This window comes from Ovis aries, chromosome 7 (genome assembly GCF_016772045.2).
Source record: "Ovis aries strain OAR_USU_Benz2616 breed Rambouillet chromosome 7, ARS-UI_Ramb_v3.0, whole genome shotgun sequence".
Taxonomy (NCBI): Eukaryota; Metazoa; Chordata; class Mammalia; order Artiodactyla; family Bovidae; genus Ovis; species Ovis aries.
Genome location: NC_056060.1, coordinates 30,026,089 through 30,035,003, shown reverse-complemented (window position 1 = coordinate 30,035,003; position 8,915 = coordinate 30,026,089). Strand labels below are relative to the sequence as shown.

Below are 8,915 nucleotides of genomic sequence, written 5' to 3'. Positions count from 1 at the left end.
GGGTGACAGTATACAACCCTGATGTACTCCCTTCCCAATTTGGAACCAGTCCATTGATTCATGTCCAGTTCTAACTGTTGCATCTTGACCTGCAAGTTTCTCAGGAGGCAGGTAAGGTGGTCTGGTATTCCAGTCTCTTGAAGAATTTTCCAGAATTTGACATGATCCACACAGTCAAAGGCTTTAGCATAGTCAATGAAGCAAAAGTAGATGTTTTCTTGCTGTAAGAAGTAGATTCCCTTGCTTTTCCTATGATTCAATGGACATTAACAGTTTGTCCCCTGGTCCTCTGCCTTTTCTAAATTCAGCTTGTACATCTGGAAGTTCTTGGTTCACATACTGTTAAAGCCTAGCCTGAAGGATTTTGAGCATTACCTCACTGGCATATAAAATGAGCACAATTTTACGGTAGTTTGAACTTTCTTTGCCATTGTTATTTGATATATTTTACATTAGGGATGAATTTCTTTATAAGTGTGTTGCAAATAGTTTTTGTGTTACATATCGAAATATGAACCATTTATTAGACATTTATATTCTATAAATTTTTCTCCTTTTTGTTATTTGCAATTTATACAGTTTAGGCCATGCGTGAATTTTAAAATTGTAATATATTAATTCTTTTTTTAATAGTTTCTGCCTTTTCTATGAGCCTAAGGACTCTATAAATATTCACCTAGTATGCTTGGGTTCGATCCCTGGGTTGGGAAGATCCCTTGGAGAAGGAAATAGCAACCCACTCCAGTACTCTTGCCTGGAGAATCCCACGGAGGGAGGAGCCTGGTAGGCTACAGTCCATGGGGTCGCAAAGAGTTGGACACAACTGAGCGACTTCGCTTCACTTCACTTCACTTCAGTATGCTTATAATTTCAGTTTTTACATTTGAATCTTTAAATTGTGATTAATGTCATTATGGTATCAGGTATGCAATTAGAATCTAAGATTATTTTTATGTTTAATAGTCATCTAAACATCACTTCTTGAATAATCAATTATCTCAATAATTGATTTGAGGCAAATTCTTACTATATATTGAATTCTTATAAATACCGTATCTTATGTCTAAATAACATTATAATTTTCTCTATTACCATGTCTGTCATTTCCTGCAATAATATCACACTGTTTATATTATCGTAGATTTATAGTGTCATATGGATAAGATTCCCATATGTTCTGCAACTTCAAAATGATTTGGTTCTTTTAACATTTATTTTATTGGTAATCTCACAGTTACTTTGGGAGCAATATTCATACAGTAGAATACTATTCAGCAATAAAAACACTACTAGCGCATGGTACACAAAAGATGAACCTCAAAAATATTATGCTAATAAAAGCTAGGAACAAGAGACCTCATAATGTAAGCTTTCTCTTAAATGAAATGTCTCAGTTCAGTTCAGTTCAGTCGCTCAGTTGTATCCAACTCTTTACGACCCCATGAACTGCAGCATGCCAGGCCTCCCTGTCCATCACCACATCCCAGAGCTTACTCAAACTCATGTCCAATGAGTAGGTGATGCCATCCAACCATCTCATCCTCTGTCGTCCCCTTCTCCTCCTGCCCCCAATCCCTCCCAGCATTAGAGTCTTTTCCAGTGAGTCAACTCTTCGCATCAGGTGGCCAAAGTATTGGAGTTTCAGCTTCAGCATCAGTCCTTCCAATGAACATCCAGGACTGATCTCCTTTAGGATGGACTTGTTGGATCTCCTTGCAGTCCAAGGGACTCTCAAGAGTCTTCTCCAACACCACAGTTCAAAAGCGTCAGTTCTTTGAACCTTAGCTTTCTTTATAGTCCAACACTTACATCCATACATGACTACTGGAAAAACCATAGCCTGGACTAGATGGACCTTTGTTGGCAAAGTGATGTCTCTGCTTTTTAATATGCTGTCTAGGTTAGTCACAACTTTTCTTCCAAGGAGCAAGCGTCTTTTAATTTCATGGCTGCAGTCATCTGCTGCAGTGATTTTAGTAAAGTCGCTCAGTCGTGTCCGACTCTTTGCGACCCTATAGACTGTAGCCTACCAGCCTCCTCCCTCCATGGGATTCTCCAGGCAAGAGTACTGGAGTGGGTTGCCATTTCCTTCTCCAGGGGATCTTCCCAACCCAGGGATCGAACCCAGGTCTCCTGCATTCCAGGCAGATGCTTTAACCTCTGAGCCACCAGGGAAACCCCCAAAATAAAGTCTGTCACTGTTTCCATTGCTTCCCCATCTACTTGCCATGAAGTGATGGGACCAGATGCCATGATCTTCATTTTCTGAATGTTGAGCTTTAAGCCAACTTTTTCACTCTCCTCTTTCACTTTCATCAAGAAACTCTTTAGTTCTTCGTTTTTTTGCCATAAGGGTGGTGTCATCTGCATATCTGAGGTTATTGATATTTCTCTCAGCAATCTTGACTCCAGCTTGTGCTTCCTCCAGCCCAGCATTTCTCATGATGTACTCTGCCTATAAGTTAAATAAGCAGGGTGACAATATACAGCCTTGAGGTACTCCTTTCCTGATTTGGAACCAGTCTGTTGTTCCATGTCCAGTTCTAACTGTTGCTTCCTGACCTGCATACAGATTTCTCAGGAGGCAGGTCAGGCTGTCTGGTATTCCCATAAGGCAAATATATAGATGTTGCTGCTGCTGCTGCTAAGTCGCTTCAGTTGTGTCCGACTCCGTGCGACCCCATAATGGCAGCTCACCAGGCTCCGCCGTCCCCGGGATTCTCCAGGCAAGAACACTGGAGTGGGTTGCCATTTCCTTCTCCAGTGGATGAAAGTGAAAAGTGAAAGTGAAGTCGCTCAGTCATGTCCGACTCTAAGCGACCCCATGGACTGCAGCCCACCAGGTTCCTCCACCCATGGGATTTTCCAGGCAAGAGTACTGAAGTGGGGTGCCATTGCCTTCTCCAAATATATAGATGAAGAAAGTAGATTAATGGTTAATGGGGGCTACAGGTGGAAGTAAGAATGACCTGTACATAGGTATGAGGGATCTTTTGGGGGTGATAGAGTGTTTAAAATTTAAGTTGATGGCTTCACTCAGTAGTAAGTAAAGATTATTAAAGATCATTAGATTGTGACTTGAAATGAGTAAAATTTCTGATATAAGAAATATATTTAAGTCAAGTTGTTTTTAGGAAAGAATTATTCTGGCAAGTTAATAGAAAATTAACACTGTGTTTTGTTTGGAATTGGACTATGTGTAAACATATTAGTTTCAGAATTGACATCTGATAATATTAAATTTCTTTCTTAAACTATGATATTTCCCAGAAAATATTTATAACTTTATTCCTACAAATTCACAAGTTTTCCAGTTAATTCCTTGGGCTAATAGAATTATTGTTTGTTTTATTTTTGTTTGTGGTTGCCATTGTCGATGATTTTGTAAATAGAATAACTGGTTATTGATAATATAACAAGGGACTGATTGATTTTTATGTATTTTACCATCTTATTAATGAAAACGCTCATTAGCTCTAACATTCAAGAATGCATTGAGGGATGTGTGTTACATTAGCAATCTGACTGACCTCTAGCCCAGACACTTTAGAATGACAGGTTATAGATTTAGCTATGAGTTCAATACTTTCAATGTGAGTTTTTCCCCTAAGTTGTTAGCGGAGGTCACTTGGTCCTGGTGATTTATCAATGTCTAGTTTGTCAATTTGGTTTAAATTTAGAATATCTACTACCAATATCAGACCTTAAACCTATGATCTACAACTAGAAAATAGAGTTTTAGAGTAGGATATTTTATAACAGCATGCTTAGTAAATTAATTATCTAATATAACAGTGACTGGAATCTCATTGAAGTTAGGCATATGTCAAGAGATCATAATCAGAATGCTAACAATCAGGTAAATTAACAAACCATTTGGCTGGGAACCGATGATTAGCACAGGGATAATCTGCTCTGTTACTGATGCTTATGGGGCATGATACAGTTATCTGATAGCTACATGTTTTAGTAAAGACTGAGCAAACCTTTACCACTAGGGGAAAAAAAAATAAAGATTTTGTTTCCTTACATTTTGTTGCTAACAGCTTTTCTATTTAAATACAGTCTAATGTACCAATGTTCCCTCTAATTATTAGATAAAGGTATACGAGAATAAGAAAGTTCAAGTGATAGTCAAATTATAAAAGTAATTTTTTTTTTAAAGAGAATATATTGTATAGGAATTCGCTTAAAAATGTTAGGCAGTGTGAGAATAGAAATGCCCTTTCACAGAAGCTCTAGGGTCTGTAGCTTCATAGTGGGAAAGTTATACGAAACAGGCTCAAAATGGTGGTCTTAACCTCAACACTTCTGGCACATCTAATATATTTAAATTGAAGATTTTTATTCTGTGAATTAACTAGAAAAAATTTATCTTATTTTCATATTTTAAACCCAGTAAGTCATTGCCTTATCCTGCTGGAATATGTATTTCTGAACTGGTCAGGATTCTTGTTCTAAGAAAAAGTGATCCTGGAATATTTGAGCATTGAAAGTATTTATTTAAAGGCTATTGCAGTATGATAATCTGGCTTGTTTAGACTTGAAGTACCTTTTGGTAACTTTTTATTGCTAGATGTCATCATATAAAGAGACATTTCAGAAATCTGCTGGTTATGTGTAAACACTTCCGATTGTATGGCAATTACGAAATATTTCTCCTGACAGTTAGGCTTTTCCCCCTAGCCAGTATTATAATCCTTTAATTTGCCATTTGCCTTTTGGCACAAAAGACTCCAAAATTGCTGGATTTCAATATCAGCTTATCCTTAAATTGTTAGTGCTCGGTGGCGGAAGCATACATCTCAGAGATACTAAAGTTCTAAATCAATAGAATCAAGACGGATAGGGTTAAAAGTGTTAATGAATTATTATTTGGACAAGTAGAAGCCACTACTCCTGTTCTCATTGTTTGGTTTCCAGTTGCTTGGTATACAGCTATAAAAGAAACAACGTCATATATTGTTTCTGATTTGCAGCATCCATTTCCATTCTATGAAAGCAGCTTCTGTGCAATGAGATGTATGATAGTGAAGTCATGGAATGTAGCCCATTGTGCATCACGTTTTACTTTGTTCAGGAGCAATATTGTGTAGGATTTCCTGTTGGAGTACAAAGTGCTCAGAAACTCCACAGATTTTAGAGTTAGAGACAGTACAGCAGGCAGAGAAAAAAATTCAAATCCAAATTAAATATTTAATCTATGTCACAGATTGGATTCTTCAGGAAGCAGATTCTGAGACAGACTTGTAGACAGGATGTTTATTGAAGAGTGCTTGTGATCATCACCTGTGGGTGAGTGAAGGAATGAGAACTGGAAGGGAGGAGATGAACCATGAGGCAGCAAAGACAAAGCTGTCAGCCAGTCCCTACAGTGAGGTCCTGAACTCACAAGAGCCTCAGGTTAGTCTTGCACTGGAACATAGAGGCTGAGGCTTTTGTGTAGCCCCATCAAATGCATCTCAAGTGTATCATATGTAATCTCAGTTAAATGCCAGGAGGATTTCTTTTTAGTACTTGGTAGCTGGTTCTAAAATATGTATGTATTGATATAAAGGGCCAGGAATAGCTAAGATATTTAAGAAGGAAAACAAGTAGGGGAAGTTGGTACTCCAGATATGAAAACTTAAAACTCTACTAAGACAGTGTGAATTGGCCTAAAGGAAGAAAAAGAGAGGCCAGATGAAGGGATTCTTGCAAATGTGATACGTAACAGATTTGACATAGTAGATCAGTGAAAAAATAAAAGACTTTTCATAAGTGAAATATTTGGAATTGAGTATTCATATAAAAATAAAATTGGACCTTTGCTCATCTTATACACAAAATTTATCAATGGCTCAGAGAGCTAAATAAGAGTGAGAACACTTCACAACCTTTGAAAGGTGCTGTAAGAGAATGGATCGCACCCTTCAGATTAATTAAAAATTTTAAAGTCTAACAATACCAATGTTGGGGGAGGCAGAGGATGAGACAGTTAGATAGTATCACCTACTCAATAGATATGAATTTGAGTAAACTCCGGGAGATAGTGGAAGACAGAGGAGCCTGGCATGCTTCAGTCCATGGGGTAACAGAGAGTTGGACATGACTTGGTGACTAAACAATAAAAACTAATGTTGGTGAGCAGATAGAGCAGCCGAAACCTGCAAGCTGCTTGTCAGAGTGTAAATTTGATTTCTTTAGTTGGAATTCAGTATGATAATATATATTAAAGTTGACAGTAAGCATACCCTATAACCCAACAATTCCAGCATTAGTATCAGTATTTCTAATAGACACGCAACTGGAAGCCCCCTAAATGCCCATCAGCAGAATTCTAAATAGTGTTCAATTCATACAATGGAATACTATGCAGCAATGAAAATGAACAACCTAGAACTAATGCAACATCCTGGATTAATTTTAAAAATATAACATTAAACAAAAGTAGCAAAAGCAAAAGAAAATATATAGTATGATATCATTCACATAAAGTTAAAAAAATCAGGGTTGTGGCTCTTCTGGAGAAAGAACAGGTTTTGATTCTGAAGAAACACTATAGAGTCTAATGTTTAACCTCATCCTTAGAGGAATTTATGGGTGTTTGCTTTAAAAGTATTTCTTAACTTCTACATTTTTTTGTTTTTGTTTTTCCCTATAAGAGTTATCTTTCATATGAACATCTTCAAAAGCAAAGCACACAGAAGAAATATTTGAGTATTTCCCTCATGACCTGTATGTTTACCTGTACCTTTTGTGAGCTTTGAAGTGGAAAGTGAAAAGTATATCAATGGCCTTTGACTATATAATCTCTCTGGGAAGTTGGCATCATGGATGGTTACTCAGCCTGGATTTTCAAAGCAGCCACACACTGGGAATGGACTTTCTGATAGCATTCCTATTGTCAGTTCAGTCACTCAGTCATGTCCAACTCTTTCTGACCCCATGAACTGCAGCACGCCAGGCCTCCCTGTCCATCACAGACTCCCAGAGTTCACTCAGACTCACGTCCATAGAGTCAGTGATGCCATCCAGCCATCTCATCCTCTGTCGTCCCCTTCTCCTCCTGCCCCCAATCCTTCCCAGCATCAGAGTCTTTTCCAATGAGTCAACTCTTCGCATGAGGTGGCCAAAGTACTGGAGTTTCAGCTTTAGCATCATTCCTTCCAAAGAAATCCCAGGGCTGATCTCCTTCAGAATGGACTGGTTGGATCTCCTTACAGTCCAAGGGACTCTCAAGAGTCTTCTCCAACACCACAGTTCAAAAGCATCAATTCTTCGGTGCTCAGCCTTCTTCACAATCCAACTCTCACATCCATACATGACCACAGGAAAAACTATAGCCTTGACTAGATGGACCTTAGTCGGCAAAGTAATGTCTCTGCTTTTGAATATACTATCTAGGTTGGTCATAACTTTTCTTCCAAGGAGTAAGCGTCTTTTAATTTAATGGCTGCAATCACCATCTGCAGTGATTTTGGAGCCCCCCAAAATAAAGTCTGTCACTGTTTCCACTGTTTCCCCATCTATTTGCCATGAAGTGATGGGACCGGATGCCATGATCTTCATTTTCTGAATGTTGAGCTTTGAGCCAACTTTTTCACTCTCCACTTTCAGTTTCATCAAGAGGCTTTTTAGTTCCCCTTCACTTTCTGCCATAAGGGTGGTGTTCTGCATACTTGAGGTTATTGATATTTCTCCCAGCAATCTTGATTCCAGCTTGTGCTTCTTCCAGTCCAGCGTTTCTCATGAGGTACTCTGCATATAAGTTAAATAAGCAGGATGACAATATACAGCCTTGACGTACTCCTTTTCCTATTTGGAACCAGTCTGTTGTTCCATGTCCAGTTCTAACTGTTGCTTCCTGACCTGCATACAGATTTCTCAAGAGGCAGGTCAGGTGTTCTGGTATTCCCATCTCCTTCAGAATTTTCCACAGTTTATTGTGATCCACACAGTCAAAGGCTTTGGCATAGTCAATAAAGCAGAAATAGATGTTTTTTTGGAACTTTCTCGCTTTTTCGATGATCCAGCAGATGTTGCAATTTGATCTCTGGTTCTTCTGCCTTTTTAAAAACCAGCTTGAACATCAGGAAGTTCACAGTTCACGTATTGCTGAAGCCTGGCTTGGAGAATTTTGAGCATTACTTTACTAGCATGTGAGATGAGTGAATGTGCTAGACCATTCAGGTATGACCTAAATCAAATCCCTTATGATTATACAGTGGAAGTGAGAAATAGATTTAAGGGCCTAGATCTGATACATAGAGTGCCTGACAAACTATGGAATGAGGTTCATGACATTGTACAGGAGACAGGGATCAAGACCATCTCCATGGAAAAGAAATGCAAAAAAGCAAAATAGCTGTCTGAGGAGGCCTTACAAATAGCTGTAAAAAGAAGAAAGGTGAAAAGCAAAGGAGAAAAGGAAACATATAAGCATCTGAATGCAGAGTTCCAAAGAATAGCAAGAAGAGACAAGAAAGCCTTCTTCAGCGATCAATGCAAAGAAATAGAGGAAAAGAACAGAATGGGAAAGACTAGAGATCTCTTCAAGAAAATTAGAGATACCAAGGGAACATTTCATGCAAAGATGGGCTTGATAAAGCACAGAAATGGTATGGACCTAACAGAAGCAGAAGATATTAAGAAGAGGTGGCAAGAATACACAGAAGAACTGTACAAAAAAGATCTTCACGACCCAGATAATCACAATGGTGTGATCACTAGTCTAGAGCCAGACATCCTGGAATGTGAAGTCAAGTGAGCCTTAGAAAACATCACTACGAACAAAGCTCGTGGAGGTGATGGAATTCCTATTGAGCTGTTTCAAATCCTGAAAGATAATGCTGTGAAAGTGCTGCACTCAGTATGCCAGCAAATTTGGAAAACTCAGCAGTGGCCACAGGACTGGAAAAGGTCAGTTTTCATTC

The 8,915-nt window shown here is 38.5% G+C and overlaps 1 non-coding gene across 1 annotated transcript; it reads right to left on the bottom strand.

Moving 5' to 3' along the window:
• Positions 1-2,103: 2,103 nt before the first annotated feature.
• TRNAS-GGA (transfer RNA serine (anticodon GGA)) lies at positions 2,104-2,175 on the bottom strand. The gene has a single exon. It is a non-coding gene; the product is annotated as a tRNA-Ser (tRNA).
• Between the last annotated feature and the right edge of the window lie 6,740 nt (positions 2,176-8,915).